Genomic DNA, 22,563 nt, shown 5'->3' on the forward strand with positions numbered 1-22,563 from the left:
GCAATGTGTCCAGCGGATTTTACCTAGATTTTACCCTCCCCCCCAGTAAAATCAGCCACTTCCGTAAGCCACAGTCCGTGACTGCACTGGCTTCACTGTGACTAGAGGTGGCTTCCCATTGGAAGCGCCACCTGCCAGTCACGCTGAAGACAGGCAGCCCCAGGGGGGAGGTGTCTCCTCCCCCTGGGACTGTCAGTCCGGGCTGCAATCAGCGGAGAGCAGCTTCCAGTGGAAGCTGCTGCTCTGCCTTTCGGGCAACCCCACCGAGCTTCTCGGGGCTGCAACCAATGCAGCCCCGAGAAGCTGGTGTCATGCGCATGCCTGGCGCCACCGCCGCTTATGAGCATACACCAGTCCCGGCGTCTGCCAGATTCATTGAGCAGGTGCCGGGACCCAGGCCAGCAGCAGCAGCCCCCCTCAGGTAAGAGGGCAGGAGCCGCTGCTGAATGCGTCCATCTCTGAATCAGCCCAATAGAGAAGAATTAAGACAAGAATGCATTAGGATAAATGTTCCCCAGTGGAGAAATAAGAAACCCTTAGTATCTTTCATTTTTAGCAGCTGGATCATACTTTGAGGTATGCAGGTAATGGCTTGGCTCTATTCTGGTCTAGCTCCGCCTCTTCCAAGCAATGAACAGGACAACAGTTTTACATATTCTTGCTAATCATTAGTCACTGCGCAGCCACCTTCATTTATGTTGACCAAGCTTGTTTGTGAGACAAAACCTGTCATTTTGATTGAATAGCCAAGGTTTGCCGCCCCCGTGTGCACTTAAGGCTAAGCTAGAAATCTTTTTTGTTAATTGGAAAGGGCTCGCTAAAGTACTGCCCTTTTCTACCTTGTTCTGAAATGTTGTGTTTTGCGTCTAGAAACCTGACAAGTATCATCATCAGAATGACCCATTAGACTGAGATCTTTATAGGTTAAATATTGATTGCTTTTCTGATTGAGAGATCTAGCCTTTCCGGCTGTAATAAGCAAATAGAATTGTTCTATAAAACTCCAATTATGTGCAATATGCACTAGGAAAGTGTCACATTGACGGTTTAACCTTTTTGCTGCTGGGAAGGTATGCAAAGCAGGGAGAGCGGCGTAAGATTGCTTCGTTAGATAGTGATAGGGTGCTAACATAGGGCAGAATCTGATGGCGTATGAAAGTATTACAAATAGCTTCATGATTCTTCATTACGGAGAAAAGAAAATACCTCCCACACACACAACAAAGTCTGATTAATAAAGTATAACAGCTAACACGTTCCCTGATCTTCGATGCATTGCCACGAGCAAATCACTTTCTTTTTTGTTTTTTGAGTAGATGAGGGTTAAAAAATGTTATAGTAAAATCCGTCTACAGTAAAGTGTACTAAAAAAATAAAAATAAAATAAAACTATGTAAAATAATGTTTAAATAAATTAAATTGATTTATAATTATTATAACCCAAGATAAAATGTTAATAAAAATAAATATGCAATAAACATTTATGGCTCAGATGCAGGATTTGATACAAGTCAGTTTTTCAAACGGATCTAGCACATTTTTGCACTGTGGGTGCCCTGCAGCTGAGCACACACATCTAGGAGCGATTCAGAGTTGCATCTCCGCTTGTGGCTTGGGATCCAGTGCCTCATTCAGAGCCTCATTCAGCGAGCGCTCGCTCTGAATGAGGGCGGCCGCTTCTATGTTCAGAGGCGGCCTCCTGGCCGCTCGCTAGGCTGTGGGTGACCACTCACAGCTTTAGTGAGCGGCGAGGTTGATGGTCGCGATGGTCAAGACCATCGCGACCATCGGGGCTTACGACAAGACCCTTGTGGTAGGGTCTCGTCTACCGCAAGTCCCAGTGAGCTTTCTGCTCTATTAGAGCCGGAAGCTCACCACTGACATCACGAGTGATGTCAGTGGGGCTGCCCCCAAACGGCAGGTGTTCCGTCGGGAACGCCTCCGTTTGGCCAGCCACCCCTCTACCCCACCTACAAAACGGTGCGAGCTGTCAATCACCATCAACAGCCACCCCTTTTGTAGTGAGTCCTGGAGCAAGAGAATTTCTCTCTCGCTCTGGGGCTTGCGCATGCACAGTGCGGCCGCTGCGCGTGTGCAGGGCCTCAACATCGACCAGCTTGCGAGCGCATAGGCGCTTGTGAGCGGGTCTGAATGAGACCCTCAGTCAGAAGATGGGGGGGGTGATTCTAGACCGCACACCCTAACAGTAATGAAAGGTGCCATCATGCTTAAAGTAATATACACAAGAAAAGAAATTGCAGATGCACTATGCGATCATAAAGCTGCATACACACGTAACGATTTTAGTAACCAACGATTTTGGTTAACGATTTTCGTTCTGATTTTCCCTTGAAAAAGTGAACGAAAATCGTTTAGAAAAATCGTTGGTTACTAAATTAATGAACGATTTTGTCAACGATTTTCATGAACGATGAAGATTTTTTAATTAAGCATACAGTGAATGGACATCGTTCATCGTTCATTCTGTACAACATGAACGATTTTCTGAACGAAAATCGTTATGTTGGACAGTCAGAATGGACGATGAACTACAAACTACAAACGAGAGAGTGCTTGGATGATTATCGTTCACCGTTTACCCAAAAAAGATGAGCGATTTTTTAAACGATTTAACGATAATGACTTTGTTATAGTTAAATCGTTAAAAAAATTGTTACGTGTGGACGCGCCTTTACAGTTTAAATTGAAATATATTTTGATATAATTTCAGAGGTAGTTAGCATATCAGTGGCCAATGATACGGGCCTGCCCACCAGCGTCCAGGTCACCTCGTTGAGCAGGTCCCTAATACTCTGGTTCACATCTGGGACGCAAGGCACACCAAAAGACAGCCCAGCCAAAGACCTCCCCAGGGCATCACACGAAAAAAAGAGTGACAGTGATGTGTTATATCAGGTGTGTGAAGATAGCTAATAAGTGTTGGAAATAATAATAAAGGTAAAAAATATATGTGAAAAAATACATGAATAATAAAAAACATGAAAAGTAATATAAAAATTGACTTTGTGTATTATTAAGTGGTGATGCCGTAAAGAGGCCCGGTGAGAACAGCTCAGGGGGCCCCAAGCCCAAACGTTCACCCCAAATAAACTGACACTATATAAATATAAATAGGACTTACTTTGGATTATGCCTGTTACCTGGAGCAGACAAATGCTAGGTCCCTGCTTAAAAACATATGTAGGGAGGTGGGGGAGGGGTGTCAATCTAGACTGAAGTAATCTCAGAATTCAGATGTATGTATAAATACCCATAATATAGAATATGGGTTCTAGACTGCACACGCTAATGGTGATGAAAGGTGCTATCATGCTGAGATTTAAAGTGATATACACAAGAAAATAAATTGCAGATGCACTATGCGATCATTACAGTTTAAATTTAAATGCATTTTGTAATTAGATATAAGTTTATTTGGGGTGAACGTTTGGGCATGGGGCCCCCTGAGCTGTTCTGGTTGGGCCTCTTCAGGGCATCACCACTTAATACACACTTTTTATATCACTGCCAATGTTGGCACTAGAATGTATACAGGTTCTGAATGACTACATGGACTTTAAGTCGACATTCAAATAAATGTCGACATGGTTTAATTGCCAACGTGTTCATAATGTCATCTTTCAACATGTTGACATCAGAATGTTGATATGCGATTTTTTGCTAATTTTTAGGCTTAGGGTTATAGTTATATTATATTATACCAAAGGTGGTGCGGTCGCATAGATGCCTACAACTCCAAGACGGGCAATTGTTACCATTTTTCTCTGTGCGCACAATGTGGGTGTAATTACAGCTGAGTTGCTTCTGCTCAGCCTCTATATGTTAGACGTTTAAGTATATCCAAAGCTTCATTAAAGAAAAACTAGCCCCACCCAAAATATGTTTAATTGTTTTGTATGCTTAAAACTAAATGTTGTTAGCAATTGTACTAAGTGGATGAAGAGCAATGCAGAATATTTTGGACTAGTAAAGGGACCCAGCATATGCTGAATCCCCTCAGTCAGTCTCCTGCTCCGCCCCATCCCTCCCCTGCTTCGTCCTGTCCCCCCTTCTATCCGCTGCTCCCCCACTCTAACTGCTGCTCTGTCCTGCTCCTCCCCCCAGTTCCATCTCACCCCCATACTTACCCCTTTCCTGGTGCCCTGTGGACCCTCCTCCTCTCCAGCTAGGTCTGTCTTGTCTCCCTAGCAGTAGAAGCTGTTGGACATGCAGTGTGTACCCCAGCTTCCACTAAGCATGCATGTTGGAGACGGGACATACCTTAGAGAGTGATTATGTTTATATTAGAGATGTGCGCCGACCCGCGTGATTTGGTTTTGGATCTGGATCCCCCCTGGTTTTGGATCTGGATTGGTTTTGCCAAAAGCTCACCTCCGTGTTTTGGTTTTGGATCTGGATTTTTTCTTAAAAAATAATAAAAACAGCTAAAATCACATAAAATGGGCCTGTTTTTGTTCCTACAGTATAATTAACCTCAATAACATTTATTTCCAGTAATCTCAAATCAATTTTGACCACCTCACAATATTATTTGCTTCATCTGGTTAAGGCCAAAAGGTTGCATCCAGCTAGCTGGTTGACTAAGCTAAGCGACACAGTGGGCGGCACTAACATGTGGCAGTTCAGCTTCTAATTTCCAACACGGGTAGAGTGTGTTATACAGTGTGGGTTGGATACACCAATATTGCACTTACTGTGACAGCAGTGTCGGCAGAGTGGGGTTGCTGACGGTGTCCTCAGTACATGGAATGGCAGTGCTGCGGTGCTGGCAGTATCCTCAGTGAAGGGTACCGGTGATATCGGCAGTGTGGGGGTGCCAGTGGTGTCTTTAGTGCAGGTTTGCTGGCTGTGTCGGCAGTGCGGGGGTGCCAGCGGTGTCTTTAGTGCAGGTTTGCTGGCTGTGTTGGCAGTGTGGGGGTTGCTGGCAGTGTCCTCAGTACATGGAATGGCAGTGCTGTGGTGCTGGCAGTGTTCTCAGTGAAGGGTACCGGCAGAGTGGGGGTGCCAGCGGAGTCCTCAGTGCAGGTTTGCTGACTGTGTCAGCAGCGCAGGGGTGTTCTCAATGCAGGCTGTCGCCAGAGCGGGGGTGCCAGCGGTATCCTCATTGCAGATTTGCTGACTGTGTCGGCAGTGCAGGGGTGTTCTCAATGCAGGGTGCCAGCGATGTCGGCAGAGCAGGGGTGCCAGTGGCGTCCTCAGTGCAGGTTTGCTGACTGTGTCGGCAGTGCAGGGGTGTTCTCAATGCAGGGTGTCGGCAGAGCGGGGGTGCCAGCGGTGTCCTCAGTGCATGTGTGCTGACAGTGTCGGCAGTGCAGGAGTGCTGGTGGTGTCCTCAGTGTGGGAGTGTCGGCAGTCTCGGTAGTGTGGGGGTCGCTGACGATGTCCTCAGTACGTGGGGCAGGGGTGCAGGCAGTGTTTGCAGCGGTAGTTTCGGCAGCGGGAAATGCTGCTAGCAGCGGTGTCGGCAGCGGAGGGTGCCAGCGGTGTCAGGCGGCAGGGGGTGGTGGGCGCCATCTTCTTTTTCTTCTGTGTGCATTTTCAATGGACTTAACATTGATTGGCTGAGAGCCATGACAGATGGCTCTCTCAGCCAATCAGCATTAAGCCCGCTCAATACAAAACCTCGCGACCTGACAGCAGGGTCACGAGGTTTTGCCTCGGGTGAGAGACCTGGGGCAGGCAGGGAGATCTGAGCTTCGCTCGGATCGCCTCGGATACCCTAACTTCGAGTGGGTTCGGATCTCTGAGATCCGAACCCGCTCATATCTAGTTTATATGCAGTCATGTTTCATATACAACTGGAGAAGTGAAAATGTCTATCTTACTTTACAGAATTGGTTCTAGACAGGGATGAGCGGGTTCGGTTCTCACCCAAATTTTGCAGATCCAAGTCGGATCCAAGCAGGCTCAGAGTTTCCCACCTGACTCGGATCTCGAAACCGAGGCAAAGCCATAGAGTCGGAAATCTCGCGGTTCTCGAGCTTACGTCTCTATGGTCAATGTAGTATATAGGGACCACGCGGCGGATGCCATTTCACGTCGGCTGTGGAGACTGAACAGGGAGGGTGGGTAGTGTAGGGCTGGGAGAGTGGTGCTGTGCTGTCTGCTGTGTCCTGTGTCCTGGGCTGGTGCACTGCTGATCCATTCTGGGCTGGTGCTTTTGAGTGCTGATACATTCTGGGCTGGTGCTCTGCTGTCTGCTGTGTCCATCTGGGCTGGTGCAGAATACATTTGGGCTGGTGCTGTGTCCATCTGGGCCCAAGTTCTGGACTCCCCCCCCAAAAAAATATATATATTGTAAAAAAAATAAAAAATAAAAGTGTCTTTTAGTGTAATATTTGTCTCTGTGTGTGTGTGTGTGTGTGTTAGGCTTAACACACACCGCACAAGATCCAGCCAGCAACGCAACTTGCAACCTAGTGCTGCCCCACTCCAGTCGTGATCAATCGCTGCTCTGGCCCAAGTTCTGGAGCATAAAATTTTTTTAAATCAATTGTCTTTTTTTTAACTTTTACTGTCTGTGTGTGTGTTAGGATTAACTGCACAAGATCCAGCCAGCAACGCAAGTTGCAAACTAGTGCTGCCCGAGTCCAGTCATGATCAATCTGTGCTCTGGGCCCAAGTTCTGGAGCTGAAAAAAAAAAAATATATATATTGTCTTTTTTGTAAAAAAATGTTTGCGTGCGTGTCAGCCACACCTGGCTGTCACTGTCATCGGTGTAGGTGCGCAGGGGTGCTGTGCTCTTGTCTGTCGAGGGGCTGCTGCCCAAAATAATAAATAAACATTTTTTATTGTGTGCATGTCAGCCACACCTGTCATCGGCATAGCTGCGCAGGGGTGCTGTGCTGCTGTCTGTCAAGGGGCTGCATGAATATTACAATGAAAACTTTTTTTTTTAAGTTATTGGGTTACAAAAAGTTTTTTTTTTAATCTTAAACATAGCAGAAATGTTATCCTAACAACTTATAAAGTTATATGCTCTAAAAAACTAAAGACTATATTTATTTACAAACCTATATAGAGTAGACATCCTAAACTCTAAAACTATTCTATTCAAAAATGTAAACAAAAGCAAAGATGATAAGTCTAGTGTGTTATAGTGTTTTATTAGAACAAGCGGAACAAAGCATTAAATGCAACATTTCATTTTAAGGTTTAAGTTTTACGTTGTGTCTGGAGATCATTTAGAAAGCAGAAAAAGAGCTCCACCACAAGCCGCAGATGACTAAACTCACACACAAAGGTTTCATAGAAATAGATACAACACCAGATCAGATGTTTACCCTGGATGATCTGTCTGATTCATCATGGTGCCCCCAAGACCAAGATTGTGCAAATTCTGCCAAAAGAGGGACTGACACCACAGCTAAACATAAGAGTCACCTTCTGGATGTGAATTGTCTCATTTGCATGGGGAAAACCCAACCCTCAGATGAGATGGATCTCAGCCAGTGGACAACATTGAAATCACCATTAAAAAGCCACAATAGAAGACTACAGTGTGGAGAATCTTTCTTCACAGTCAGGAGAGGCCTCAGAGAACATGAAAAAAGATGCTCTAGGTGCTGAACTTCAAGGGATTTCTCCATCATGTTCTCCAGTGTGGAAAGGTTTAATTCACATGTTTTCTAAAGCAGTTCAAAATTACAGCCTTCAAAGTGTCTGGCTATAACACCCACCTTTGCCAGGAATTACCAAAGATTATTACAAGCAAAGGATTCATCTGTCTGGAATCTGTCTGGGAATTCATGGATCGTATTTAGCCTGAATGCACAAAGACATCCAGTGATTCTGTCACTGTGTTCTGTAGCCGACTTTATTCCAACCTGAATCGCAAACTGAAATACGGAATAGTAAGCACAGACAACATGGAGGCCTTTGTTACTCCGCTGCTTGCATACCAACCAATACCTCCCAGACTACACCCACTGGGGGGACCAGGTCTTGATTATGACCATCCCCATCTGTTGCTAGGACTTCTTCTTCCAAACCATCCATCCTGGACTTCCTGTCCAAAAAGGGTGAGTAGGGTACAGAAAGAGGATCTAGATGTCCCAGATTATATTTTTTTACATCTATAATAGATGATGTGGAGAGATAAGAGCTTCAGATGTTGGAACAGGGGCACACACCTATTTGGCTTCCCTCCAGAGAACAGAGCTCTGTTCCTCAGGAAGTGTCTATGCCTGAGCTGATAGGTAGGTAGTCTCTGTATGTTGGTAAACACCCTCCAGGAGATGGCAACCCAAAATAACAACTATAATAAAAATAATGTGTCCACTGATAATTTATAATGATAACCTGCCTGATCCCTTAACAGCAACATACCCTATATGGCCTACTCATAACATGACACCCAGTTTGCAGCCTCCTCTTCCTTATGACACTAATCCAGTCACCATGGTTGATCAATCAGCCATGTGTGGTGAACTCAATTTTTGGCCTTCTACATTCTAACATCATATTCACATATCTAAGAAGTGGACAGTGGGAACAATGGCAAATTGAAAGCCACTAACTAACTCTGTTTTTTAATGTCCCTGTACAGGTTGGAAAATTCCTTTACAGAACATAAGGTTTGCAAAGGATTATATAAGTCAATTGTTTATTTATTTTTGGAAAGCACCTTCCTGGTCCCCTTCTGGGATTTACAAAATCCACTCCCAGCAAGCAGGCATGACGCTCAAGACAGAATTCCCATGAAAGACACAACGTAAGACTTAAACCTTAAATCTGAAATGTTGTATTTAATGCTCTGTTACGCTTGTTCACATATCTCATATGGTTAAGTGGACAGTGGGAACAATGGCAGTTGGAAGGCCACTAACTAAATCTGTTTTTTTTAATGTCCCTGTACAGGTTGGAAAGTGCCTTTACAGAAGGTTTGCAAAGGATTATTTAAGTCAATTCTGTTTTGGAAGCACTCTTCATGGTCTCCTTCTGGGATGAAAATCCACTCTTAGCTGCAGAAGCAGGCACAGGATTCTCAAGAAAGACAAAACATAAGGCCTTAAATCAGGGGTAGCCAACCTCGGTCCTCGAGAGCTCACATTTTCCAGATGACCGAGCTGGTGCACAGGTGTATTCATTACTCACCAAAACATTTAGAAAGATCCACAGGTGGAGTTAATTATTATAGTTTTGATTCTGTGAGGAGACCTGGAAAACATGCACTGCTGGTAGCTCTGGAGGACCAGGGTTGGCTCCCCCTGCCATTAAATCATAGATCTTATGCTTGTTTACATATCTGTGTGGGTTAAGTGGCACTTTGAGACCACTAACTAACTATGTTTTTTTTATGTCCCTGTACAGGTTGGGAAATGCCTTGATAGAAGGTTTGCAAAGCATTATTTAAGTCAATTGTTTATTTGTTTTTGGAAAGCACTCTTCCTGGTCCCCTTCTGGGATGAGACAATCAACTCCCCGCAGAAGCAGCCATGCTCAAGGATTCTTCTGTGGCAAGGATTGATGTAAATGTACTGTATCACATTTTTTTGTAAATGCCTCCTCCCCTCCCCTTCTCCATCATAAATTTTCTTTGGAATAAAAAAAATAAATAAAATTTACTACCAATCAACCCTTCCTGTCCCTGCCCTACCTTCAACGACATACATACTCCAACTCCCTCAGGCCTCTCTTGAATAATAAAAGTGTTTCCTGATGTGCCATGTTTGAAGTTGAACTGCCATGTGTTTGTGCCACCCACTGCTGCAGCTTAGCCAGCTATCTTGGTGCAAGTTTTGGACCTAAACTAAATGAACAAATCAATATTGTGAGCTGTGAGGTGGTCAAAATTGACTGGAAACGAGTGGAAATAAATGTTATTGAGGTTAATAATACTGTAGGAACAAAAAAAATGCTGATTTTATGTGAATTTAGATTTTTTTTTATTTTTTAAGAAAAAATCCAGATCCAAATCCACAACCAAAACACGAAAACAAAACACGGAGGTGAGGTTTTGGCAAAACCAATCCAGATCCAAAGCCACGGGAGATCCAGATCCAAAACCAAAACACGGGGGTCGGCGCACATCTCCAGTTCTAGACTACATTCGCGTTGGTGTAATAGCAGTGCCCTTATTATGGCTAATCCTATTTTTTTTCTGTGGCATATACAGAAATATAATTTAGTGTGTTAAAGAGTATAAATATTAATTCCAGATAGGAATGAGCAGAAATAGATGTTTTATATTTTTTAATTGTGGGGACATGGATATAACTAAAAATGCGAGTAGATCTAGAACAGCATGTAAAGTATAATGTAGCGGATGCTGTCATACAATGTAAAATACCAATACAAATGCTCATATAATGTAATGTCACACTGAGCTGCTTATTTATTAATTATGGGTTATTCCACTTTTGGATGACCCATTCAATTTACAAACCACCACGAATCCCATCAGTGAAGAGGTCTTGACTGAGGAATTTCATAATTATAATTAAAAAAATGAAATAATAATAATAATAATATTAATAATAATAAATCAATGCCATATAGGTAATACTAGACATGTGACAGAACTGCATTGTAATGAATCAACATAGAGCAGCAGTTCTCAATAGCTGCCAGCACTAACACAAGATTCTCAGTTTCTGGTAGCAGTAATTAGGAACAAGACCTGACTGCCATACAGTAGCTTCCACTCCACCTTTAAATCAATCAAACTTGATCAACGTCAATGTTATGTTTCTGGGGCTAAATAACACATTTACTAATACTTAAAAAAACTATATATGCTATAGGTATCATCTACACTTCTAAAAACCCGCACTTTAGTAAATAGCAATACCAATAGCAGTCATCAGCCAGGCCTACAGCAAGGCCTATTTTAGACACTTCCCCAATAACCTAATTTTCCCCAAAGCCAGGATGGCTGTAAAGGGTGGCTTTGAAAGAAAGCCAAATGTTCAGAATGTATACAGTATATGTACCTCCTGATTCAATCCAGAGCTGCCTTTATATCATACCACCACCTTCAATAGCTGGAATGGGTCAGAGTCGTCTCCTCGGACAGCTCTCGTCTCTGAGCGGTAATTGCTGCCAGTTCTTATTTATTGATGGTTCAGAGTCTAGGTTGGAATTCCCACCAAACGGGTGGTCAAACACATTACAAAAAGTTGAAATTCTATGTGGATTTGTAAATATACACAGTAAACCCATTCTACAGAACTTTGGTCTATCAGTACTACTTCAAATAAAAAATTTCCATCATTATTAGTATTCAAAATGTGTCTCAAACCTAAGATAAAAAAGGCACACGAAAAGACACATCACCAAAAAACATTGATAAAAAAACAACAGATTCACATAATACAATCCAACCCCCCCTGGTGTCACTCCAGCCCCTCCAAGTGTCACTCCAACCATCCATGTGTCACGCCATCCCCCTCATGTGTCACTTCAGCAGCCTCTCATGTGTTACTTCAGCCCCCCATTTGTCACTCCAGCAGCCCTTTGTGTCACAATAGCATCCTCTCCATGTGACACTCCAGCAACCCCCATGTGTAACTCCAGCAACCTCCATGTGTCACTTTAGCAGCCCCTCATGTGTCACCAGCAGACCCTTATGTGTCACAACAGCAGACCCTCATATGCCACTCCAGGCCCCACCCCTCTCTCCCCTCTCAGGAACCCTCGCCCCTCTCGGTCCACCCCAGTCCATAATAAAAAAGAGTTGAGCATTAGTGGTTGAGTACTCCAGTTCATCCATCTTCCCCCACACTCCCTCCCACTCCACTGGTCACTCTAGCCCCCCACATGTCACAAATAAAATGAAAAAAGAAAAAACCCCATAGCTCTTACCCTGTTGTGACTGTGTTACATAGGTAGGCTCTGGCATCTGCGATCGCGTCCTCCTTGTAGCTGTAGGTTCAGTCACAAGTTAAGCTCATTCTCCTGTTTGTGGCATGACATCACCACATCGCCCATACATGCCTCCAGAGAGGAGCAGACTGCTGCAACAAAGGACGAGCCTCCTCTGTACAGCTGCATGCCTGTCAGAGAAGGCAGTCAGTCTCAGCCAGGGTAGCTGATTCAGAACAATGGAAGAGCCGCGTGTGGCTCTAGAGCCACAGGTTGGCGAACACTGGTCTAGACAGACACCAGATGTTAGACAATCAATGTTTTTTTTTCTGACCCATAACCATAACCCTAACCCTCCCCTTGGTGTCTAACCCTAACCCTCCCTCCTGGTGCTTAACCATGACCATCAGGGTAAGTGCCTAACCTTGACCATCGGTGTAAATGCCTAACCATAAAAAAAAATGCGTAGAACATTTTTTGTGTCAACCAGTGTTGTGTCGACCTATTGACACTGCCGACCATTTGTACCTGTCAACCTTCTTACATGTTGACCTTTAGTGTGCCGACCTTTTGTCCCTGTCAAACTTTTGTCCCTGTTGACCTATTGACTGCCTTAAATCTGGGGTCTATCTAGCAGTGGTGTAACTATGTAGATTGGCTAGGGCATGTGCTCTGGATGCCATCGGACTGGTGGTGCGCGGGGAGCCGCTGGTCGCGGTCAAGGTCAATGGTTTCAGTCAGCGAAGTACGGTCCGCATTACACAGCATAACAAACACACTGGCGCCAGGAAGTACACAGTGAGTGTACTACCCGACAGCAGTCTGTTTGTTTTAGCAGCCAAAGAGAGTCAGACAGACTCTCATTGGCTGCTGCACCCAGGACCGGAGCCGGGCTGGAGATCACTCGTGAGCTCCGCCTTCCAGCTCCCACAGTGGGTGAAGGGAGAGATGTCATGACATTTCTCCCATAGTGCCGAGCAGGAGGACGGAGGAGCGGATGGTGGCGGGCGCAGGATGAGGGTTTCAGGTAAGCATTGTGTTTTGTTTTGTGTGGCTTTGTGTTATATATGTAAGGGGCACTACTGCGAGCACTGTATAAGGGGCACTGCTGGCCAGGGGCACTGTATAAGGGGCACTACTGGCCGGAAGCAATGTTACACTACTACAGTGGGCATTGCAAGAGGGGCACTGCTACTAAGGGCATTGCATAAGGGGCACTACTTCTGGGGGCATTAAGGTGCATTTGGAATGTATAGGAATGTTCCCAGAACAATGAGAAATGGTGGTGTCATGTTGACATGCCCCCATTTTTCAGTGACCACGCATGCTTTTTCAGCACGCACACATTAACTTGCCCTGGGCTCCAAATACCTTAGTTACGCCACAGCTAGCTAGACATTGTCTACCCTTTTACTGTCTACAGGTTGAGTCTCCCATATCCAAAATGCTTGGGACCAGGGGTATTTTGGATAACGGAATATTCCGTATTTTGGTATACAGTATGTGCATACCATAATGAAATATGCATTCAGTGTGCGTGCGCAAACCAGTGCGAGAGATCTGGAAGCATTAGCTCACTGCGCATAGACTGCCCGGCTGAATGAGTGACAGGAGAAGCCGTTTGTGGGTGGTGACAGGGGCTGGCCACTAGAAATGGGGGAATAAAGGTGTGAGCGCAGATGTGCCTGAGCATCTAAACGCCATTTCAGAGGCGTGCATAATTAAGACATAGCGTCACTGTACACGTCACCTGGCTGAATTTTACACTGAAGTGCTCGCAGTGTTTGCGGTAGGGTATAGTCAACCACAACGCTGCACTCGCTTCCGATGGTACTCGATGGTACCAATGGTTGTATACACTTCCTGGAGATGATGTGTGCAAGTGGGCGTCTTTACATTGGCTGGTGGGCGTCTGCATACACAGAGCGATCGCACACCAAGACATAGTGGGCGTGCTAATGCCTTGCCGTGCGATTGCCTGCCTTCCTGAATTTGCATATGCATCAAGCGAGCGAACGCATCTAGCAAGCGGGTCTGAATCAGGTCCAGAGTTCAGTCAGCACTACTCAGTAACAAACTCACAGTTGGCGGCGGCTGTGTATTTGTTTAAATTAGCAGTCAATGAGAGTCAGACAGACTCTCATTGACTGCTGCACCCACTGCCGTTGCCTGGCTGGAGCTCACTGGCTGGACCACTAGTGGGGGCACTGAATAGGGGGGACCACTACTGGGGGCACTGCATAGGGGGGGACTACTACAGGTGGCACTGCATAGGGGGGACCATTACTAGGGGCATCTGCAGTGCCCCCAGTAATGGTCCCCCCTATGCAGACTACTGCTGGGGTCACTATATAAGGGGCTTACTACTGGGGGCACAAGGGACACTGCACAGAGGGGACCACTACTGGAGGAACTGCATGGGGGGCCACTACTGGAGGCACTGCATAGGGGGGGACTACTACCGGCAGCACTGCATAGGGGGGACCATTACTGGGGGCATATGCAGTGCCCCCAGTAATGGTCCCCCCTATGCAGACTACTGCTGGGTGAACTATATAAGGGGCTTACTACTGAGGGTACAAGGGGCACTGCACAGAGGGACCACTACTGGGGGCACTGAATAGGGAGGACCACTACAAGGGGCACTGTATAAGGGGCACTGTGTAGGGGGGTTCACTACTGGGGGCATGCATATGGGGGACCACTACTGGGGGCACTGTATAAGGGGAACTACTGGGAGCCTGCATAAGAGGGACCACTCCTGGGGGCACTGTATCAGGAGCACTGCATAGGGGGATCACTACTGGGGGCCTGCATAAGGGGGACCACTACGTACCATATAAGGGGCACTACTGGGGGCCTGCATAAGGGGGACCACTACAGGGGGCACTGTATAAGCAGCACTGCATAGGGGGGATCACTACTGGGGGCCTGCACAAGGGGGACCACCACGTACCATATAAGGGGCACTACTGGGGGCCTGCATAAGGGGGACCACTACTGGGGGCACTGCATAGGGGGACTGTATAAGGGGCACTGCATTAAGATGCTTATGGAATGGAAAGGGATGTTCCCAGAGTGACGAGAAAAGGGTGTGTGTCATGTTGACAGGCCCCATTTTTCAATGACCACACCGCTTGTGACCACGATAATTTTTTGGCACGCACACATGGGGGGGGGGGTGGCTTCATTTTTCAAATTGCCCTGGGCTCCAAATACCCTAGTTACGCCACTGAGTAAAAGAAAAATGCATAATTACATGTGATTACAATTCAATGTTGACTATGTTCTTAAGCCAATATAAAATGCAGCCCCCCAAATCTCTGATACAGTACACGCTCCCTAAATATCAGGTAGTGTTACAGTGCAGTCAGCTAAAATCTCTGGTGTCTTTAAAATGCAGACTCCATGCCTTTGGCGATTTTACTATACAGATCCCAGAATTATTGTAGAATGGTTTTATAATGTGGCCCACCCATCCAAACTTTTTTGATGATAGCAGTTGGATCCCAGATCTTTGGTGGCCTTAGAATGTACCATACTTCTTCACCGATCTTTGTTGGTGATAAAATATCAGAACTCAGAAATTGGGCATATTGGGCGGCAACAATTCAAGTGCATTGAACCCTCTGATTTGTGGGAGTGTCATGAGAGGGTCTTGGGCATGTATCTAAAGTTCCAAGTGATTATGAATCGTGCATACGGGGAAGGGAAGCCTTTTTCTGATGTATATTTTGCTGCTAGCATGGGGCTGGTGCATGTGCCAATACTGACATTGATGGTTGCAGCGCTCGGCATAAAAAGCCATGGCTGGCATGGGTTTCAGCTTGCAGATGCATAACCCCCCTCATTAGTCTTACAGATTCTCGCATTAGCATAAGTAGAAATGCGTGCTGACCCCCGTGTTTTGGTTGTGGATCTGGATTTATCTTCATGCTTTGGTTTTTCAAAACCACCTTTAAGTGTCTTAGTTATGGTTTCGGTTTTGCATCGTTTTTTTTTTTTAATTAATAAAAAGTGTTCAAAAACAACTGAAATCATGTAATTTTTTCAATCCAAAACCTGAAATTCAAAAATGTTAAATCCGAATTCCAAACCGGAGCAAGTTCAGAACCGCAACTCGGATCCGTCCAATCTCCTCAGGAGATCAGAACCGTAACTCAGATCTGTCCGGATTCCCGAAATTCAGGTTGATTTGTATTCCTGGAGAATCAAACCGCACATCTCTAATCATAGTTAGTAAATCAGACTTCTGAACTGCAACTACAGTAACAACCACTTTGCCTGACTTTCAGAATCATGCGCTAATAACAATTTTTTTATAGGGCAAACAAAACAAAAGCTTTATCATTGGTGGGAACACCAGTTCGACAAGTAGGCTCCTTGGTTTAAAATATCTTTCAAAGCCTGCGTAAGCAACATGTAACACATTTCCAACTGTTAGAGTGATTAAGGACAGGATATATGCTTTCGTTTGATGCATCTCAATTGAGCTGTAAATAGATGCTAATATTCAGGTTAACTGTAAACAAGAAAATGGCCATGGTTCAAGGTTCACTATAATACATTCTACTCCATCTGCATGATTCGATGCTATTTGCTTTAGGTCATGTGAAGTCATTACTTTGATTTGAAAACAACAGCACATTCTTATATTATTTCCCACCTTCAAAGCAATAGGAAACCTACTGAGAGTAGACTTTGAAAAAGAAATATGCCCACATGGTGTTTTGCAAAATTCTCAAAATGTTCAGTTTAAAGTTTTTAATACAAACAGATCAACTTCTTAAACTGTGGATTGCGAAAATGTTTAAGTTGCATGGCTGTCACAAAGGTTTAGTGGTGGAAATGTTAAATCGACATTCGTTCACGACATGTTCTTGGGCACTTCATGGTGAGAATGCCAAGCAAATATTAATAAAGGTTAAAAGACAGTTTTTATTGTACTTGGATAGACAGCATAAATAGCTTAGTAAAGTGAAATGTGCCAAAAGGTTAACTTCAAGGAAGACGATTGTAATCAGACAAATGCAAATGTAATAACTGTATAAAATGAATAGTTCCATTGATTTAAAAATATTATATGAATAAAAGCAAATTATAAAAAATACTCCGACTCTACATATTAGTTCTACAAAAGTACAATAAATTGATGTGGGGCAGAATGCACTGCATCAAATGAAGGAGAATTATTTCTTAAATACAGAATCTGTTCTATTGTGTGACAACTCTCTTAGTTTAGATGTAAACAGCACAGAAAACTAAACTTTAGAGATATGCACTGAACCCCATGTTTTGGTTTTGGATCTAGATTCAGCTTTGTGTTTTGGTTTTGCAAAACCACCCTCAAGTGTTTTAGTTTTGGATGTTTTTGTTTTTTTAATTGATAAAAAGGTTTTTTTAAAAAACAGCTAAAATCTTGTAACTTTTGTAATCCAAAATAAGAAATTTGGATTTAAAATTCGAATTCCGAACTGCGGGAAGATCAGAATCATGACTCGGATCTCTTCGGAACTCTTCAGGAGAACGGAACTGCGACTTGGATCTGCCTGGATTCACACAATACAGGTGGATTTGAATTTCTGGAGAACTGACCCACCCATCTCTACTTAATTTATTTGAAACAAACATTCTGTGCTGCAATAAACTGGAATTTGGACTATAACTATATATATTGCATCACACACACCTATAATCAACTCAGCAGGTGTGGTGAGATCAGTAGTATTAGGCATTGTGAATAAAGGATAAGCCTGTCTGACACCCCTGTCTCTCCCAGATTAGGGATTATTATCTGTACCTGCTTGATGGTATGCCAATACATGTACTGTATGTATATATTGTAATGAAATGTACAAATCTGTGTACCTTATACTGTTTAATGTTGGCAGCTGCAGGACATGAAATGTCAACATTGTCAGTATGTCGACATTAGGATTAGGCTGCGGTCAGGAAGGTTAGGGTTGACTGCAGGGGGGGATGGGTTAGATACTAGAGGGAGGGTTACGGATAGGGATAAGGGTCAAAGGGGGAGAATTACTCACCTAAACACTGGAGGATCTGAGGTCTGACCTGGAAGTCCTATTCACATAACCACCGGACCCATGTATGTCGACATGATGACGACATGATAAATGTTGAAATTATAACTGTCAACATATCATACCCAACCCATCCACACTGCTCTTGTGAATGTTCCTTTGTTTTGTAGGAAATGTGTCTTTTCAGAGCCAGATGGCTTCCTGCTGGGTGCACCCAGTTTGAGTAGACTGAATGGAACCAGACGTGTGGTACCCATGACAAAGTAGAGACAGGTAAAGGTCCCAGGGCCAACACAGGAATACCATGAGGGAATCACAAAAGACCAGTCACAGTGTAGGTATATTCTTTTGGGAAGGAAAAGGAACAATAGCACAGAAAAGAATACTGTATCGACATTGAAATTATAATATGTGAATATGAAATTCTGCACTTGTATATATTAGTATCCTTGTGGATAGGAGCACTGGTCCCATCTTTTTTAATTTCTCCGTGTAGACGCTGTGGGCGCTCGCATGATGCGTATGCAAATATTTGAAAGTGACGCGGCGGGGAGCGATCACTCGCCAAGGCATAAGCACACCCATCTTACCTGTGCGAGCGTTTGCTTTGTGTATGCAGACTCCCCTTAGCGAATGCAGAGACGCCCACTGCCCCACGTCATCTCCTGGAAGTTTGTGAAAACATTGGTACATCGACCACTATCGGATGTGAACACAGTGCTTGTGGTAGCTTTTTCTTACCGCAAGCATTGCGAGGAAAACAGAGGAAAATAATGGCTGGTGACGTGTACTATGACGTTGCCTGTTCATTATGCACGCCTCTAAAACAGCGCTGAAACACTCGGGCAGGCCTGCGTTCGCTTCTCCAACCCCCCGTTTTTACTTGACTGCCTCTGTCACCACCCACAGACGGCCTCTCCTGTCACTCATTCTGCTGGGCTGGTTTTGCTGGGCTAGCGAGGGATCTATGATCGCACAGTGTAGTTCGCGCATGCGCACTGCCATGCATACGCATGCACAGATTAGCAACCATCGGAAATTGCGAACGGACTGCAGATACCGTCCGGCTCTGAATCAGGCCCAGTGTCCGTTGATGGATGTAACCTGGGCAGTGCCGACACAGAGTCACTACTCCAGACATGACAGTCAAAGTGCAATGAATTTCAGGCACAAGTGATTTGAATAGCCTCCCTAAAAGTAAGAAAACACTGAGCTTTATTTCTATCACATGAGTAAAGTGCATACAGCTCGGAAGCTAGGATCGCAAATCGTAATGACTGGGAGATTAATTGGTGACATACAGGAGTGTTTGTTCCTCCTTATTATTGTTCCATGTACGCTATTACATTGTGTATTTATATTTAATAAATTGGTAGACGTCGTCGACTAAATGTCTAGGTGATTTATTTAACCTACAGTATGTGACTGGGAAGGACAGGGGTGAGGGTGATACATCTGGTCTGACTTATTGGTTAATCAATTAGTTGGCTAATGTTAACTAGCTAAATATTAGCCTGGCATCCCCAAAGAGAGTACACTGGCAGCTGAATATAATGTAGCACTATTATGGTACAGTAAGCCCTTGGTAAATTGATATAATGTCTTAGTATTGGGGATGTTGGGGACCCCTCTGAAGGGGTTCACCTTGATGTGGTAGATAGGCAGGCATTTTTGGCCAAACGTGCTAAGAACCTCACTTCATGTTAATTGTAGGGTTTATCCTTATTATTATGATTTTCAGTATTTTTAGCGGTATATTTATGAAAGTGACAGTTTTTAGAAGTGGAAATGCTGCCCAGAGCAACCAATCAGATTCTAGCTATTATCTTCTAGAAGGTGCCAGTTACATGTGGTTGCTATGGGCAACGTCTGCATTCTAAAAACTCTCACTTTAGTAAATATACCCCTTAGTGCTAGAATGTGCACCTACATTTTCTTTTTCCTGCATGGTACTACAAGACTCAGCATGGTAGCACCTGTTATTATGTTTACAATTAGAGTTTGAAGTCCAAGCCCCCCCCTACCTTTCCTATAATGTGGTTTTGCAATGGATTTAATTACACAGTGTTTAGACTGCTGCATGGGGGGGCCAACCACAGAGAATCCTTTTGGAAGAGGGCCCATGGAATAGTGTATGCACATTTCTAAGAATGGACATAGCCAACAGGATGAAGGGTTGTGATCAGACAATTTGTTAACTATAACAAAGAGAGGATTTGGATGGGGAAGCAAGCAGCGGCCATGTCATTGGGTAAACAGGGAGTGGGGAGGATTCGGGAAGCCATCTCATAGGCTTCCTAATGCAGTAATGCACTGCACTGATGAATCAGCATGTGGGCGGGGCTGGCACCAGCGTGGTGCTTGATGGGCAGGTGGTGTCCATGTGTGCCAATACTGGCGTTTGACGTCACCCGCTGCAGAGCAAAGGACTAGGTGGAGCTGCCCTGGTGGGGATCATTTTTGCCTGCTCTACCTTCTGTAGTTCAGCTACTGAAACTGCTTCTGCACACACTCTACTTATAGAAGAAAACTCCTGCAGTGCTGAGCTGAGCTGAGCTTTGCCATTGCCTGGCTGACTGTGTAAGTAAAGTCTGAAGTGCCCACTTTCCATAGGCTTGCCTGCCCTCAATGCCCTGGACTAGCTGTGACACACCTCACAATATTGTTTTTATGGCCAAAAGATTGCGCCAAGGTAGCTGGATGACTATGCTAAGCGACACGAGTGGGTGGCACAAACACGTGGCCCATCTAGGAGTGACACTGCAGTGGCAGACAGGATGGCAGTTTGAAAAACTAGGCCCCAAACAGTACATACTGCAAAGAAAAAAAAGAGGTGCAAGATGGAATTGTCCTTGGGCCCTTCCACCCACCCTTATGTTGTATAAATAGGACATGCACACTTTAACAAACCAATCATTTCAGCGCCAGGGTCTGCCACATGACTGTGGCTGAAATTATTGGTTCGTTTGGGTCCCCACAAAACAAGCTGGCAATTAATGTGTCCCTGTACAAACTGGCTCTACGGAGGCAAGATGTCCTCATCCTCCTCATCCACCGATTCCTTGGATAAAACAGGAAAAAGGGATTTAGGTGTCCCTGGACTGCTTACGGTCTTAGCCAAAGTTTCTGAACTTGACAGTAACTCTTTAAGAACGCGCTGCAGGTGCCGTATAAGGGAAGATGTTCCTAGGTGGTTAACGTCCCTACCCCTACTTATTTCACCTTTACATATGGTACATATGGCAAGACAGTTGTTGTCCGGATTTGGATAGAAATATTGCCAGACCAAAGAGGTGGAATGTTTGGTCTTCTGCCCAGGCATGACCGTGATGGGCTTTTTCATCCCACGGACAACAACTGTCTCCCCCGGAGCCTGATTTAAACAAACCACATCACCATCAGAATCCTCCTCGCCAACTTCCTCCTCAGTGCCAGCTACACCAGTATCCTCATCCTGTTGTACTTCAACAGTGACATCTTCAATTTGCATATCAGCAAGTGGACTGTGGGTGCTCCTTTCAGTACTTGCAGGGGGCGTGCAAATGGTGGAAAGAGCCACCTCTTCCCGTCCAGTGCTGGGAAGGTCAGGCATCGCAACCGCCACCACACTTGGACTCTCCTTGGGGATTTGTGATATCTTCTTAGAACGCACAGTTCTTCACTGTGCTTTTGCCAGCTTAACTCGTTTGCTTTTTTTAGCGGGAGGAGGGCTTCCATCGTCATGTGAAGCTGAACCACTAGTCATGAACATAGGGAAAGACCTTAGCTGTTCCTTGCCACTCCGTGTCGTAAATGGCATATTGGCAAGTTTACGTTTCTCTTCAGATTATTTAAATGTTTTTTCAAGGTCATTTTCCTGAACTTTGTCATTTGGGATTGTATGTGCCCTCTACTATGACATTGAGCATCGGCCTTGGCAGACGACGTTGATGGCATGTTATCGTCTATCTCATGACTAGTGGCAGCAGCTTCAGCACTAGGAGGAAGTGGTTCTTGATCTTTCCCTATTTTATTTTTATCGGAGAAAGTTTGGTCCTCCATTTATGTTATATTGATATATACGTGCGGCTAAGGCGCACACAAACACAGAAAATATTTTTTTATTTTTGCTGGAGAGTAGTGCACTTTGTGGGTTACACCACCCTTTAAGAAATGAGCCAGCCGGCTCTTTACTTATGGGACACAGGCGCACGCTTGGCGCTGCTCTTTTGTTGATGCACGTGCAGCCACAGTGCACACAATTCACAAACACAGAAAATATTTTTTTATTTTGTTTGGAGTGTACTTTGGGGGTTACAGCACCCTTTAACGGTCAATCCAGCCGGCCCTTTACTTATGACACAGGCGCACGCTTGGCACTACTTTGTTGATGCACGTGCGGCTACTGCGCACACAATTCACAAACACAGAAAATATTTTTTTATTTGGTTTGGAGTGTACTTTGGGGGTTACAGCACCCTTTAACAGTCAAGCCAGCCGGCCCTTTACTTATGACACAGGTGCACGCTTGGCACTACTTTGTTGATGCACGTGCGGCTACTGCGCACACAATTCACAAACACAAAAAAATATATTTTTTTATTTTGTTTGGAGTGCCCTTTGGGGGTTACAGCACCCTTTAACGGACAAGCCAGCTGGCCTTTTACTTATGGGACACAGGCGCACGCTTGGTGCTGCTCCTTTGTTGATTCACGT

The sequence above is a fragment of the Taudactylus pleione genome, unplaced genomic scaffold (assembly GCF_031769625.1).
Source record: "Taudactylus pleione unplaced genomic scaffold, aTauple2 ptg000100l, whole genome shotgun sequence".
NCBI lineage: Eukaryota > Metazoa > Chordata > Amphibia > Anura > Myobatrachidae > Taudactylus > Taudactylus pleione.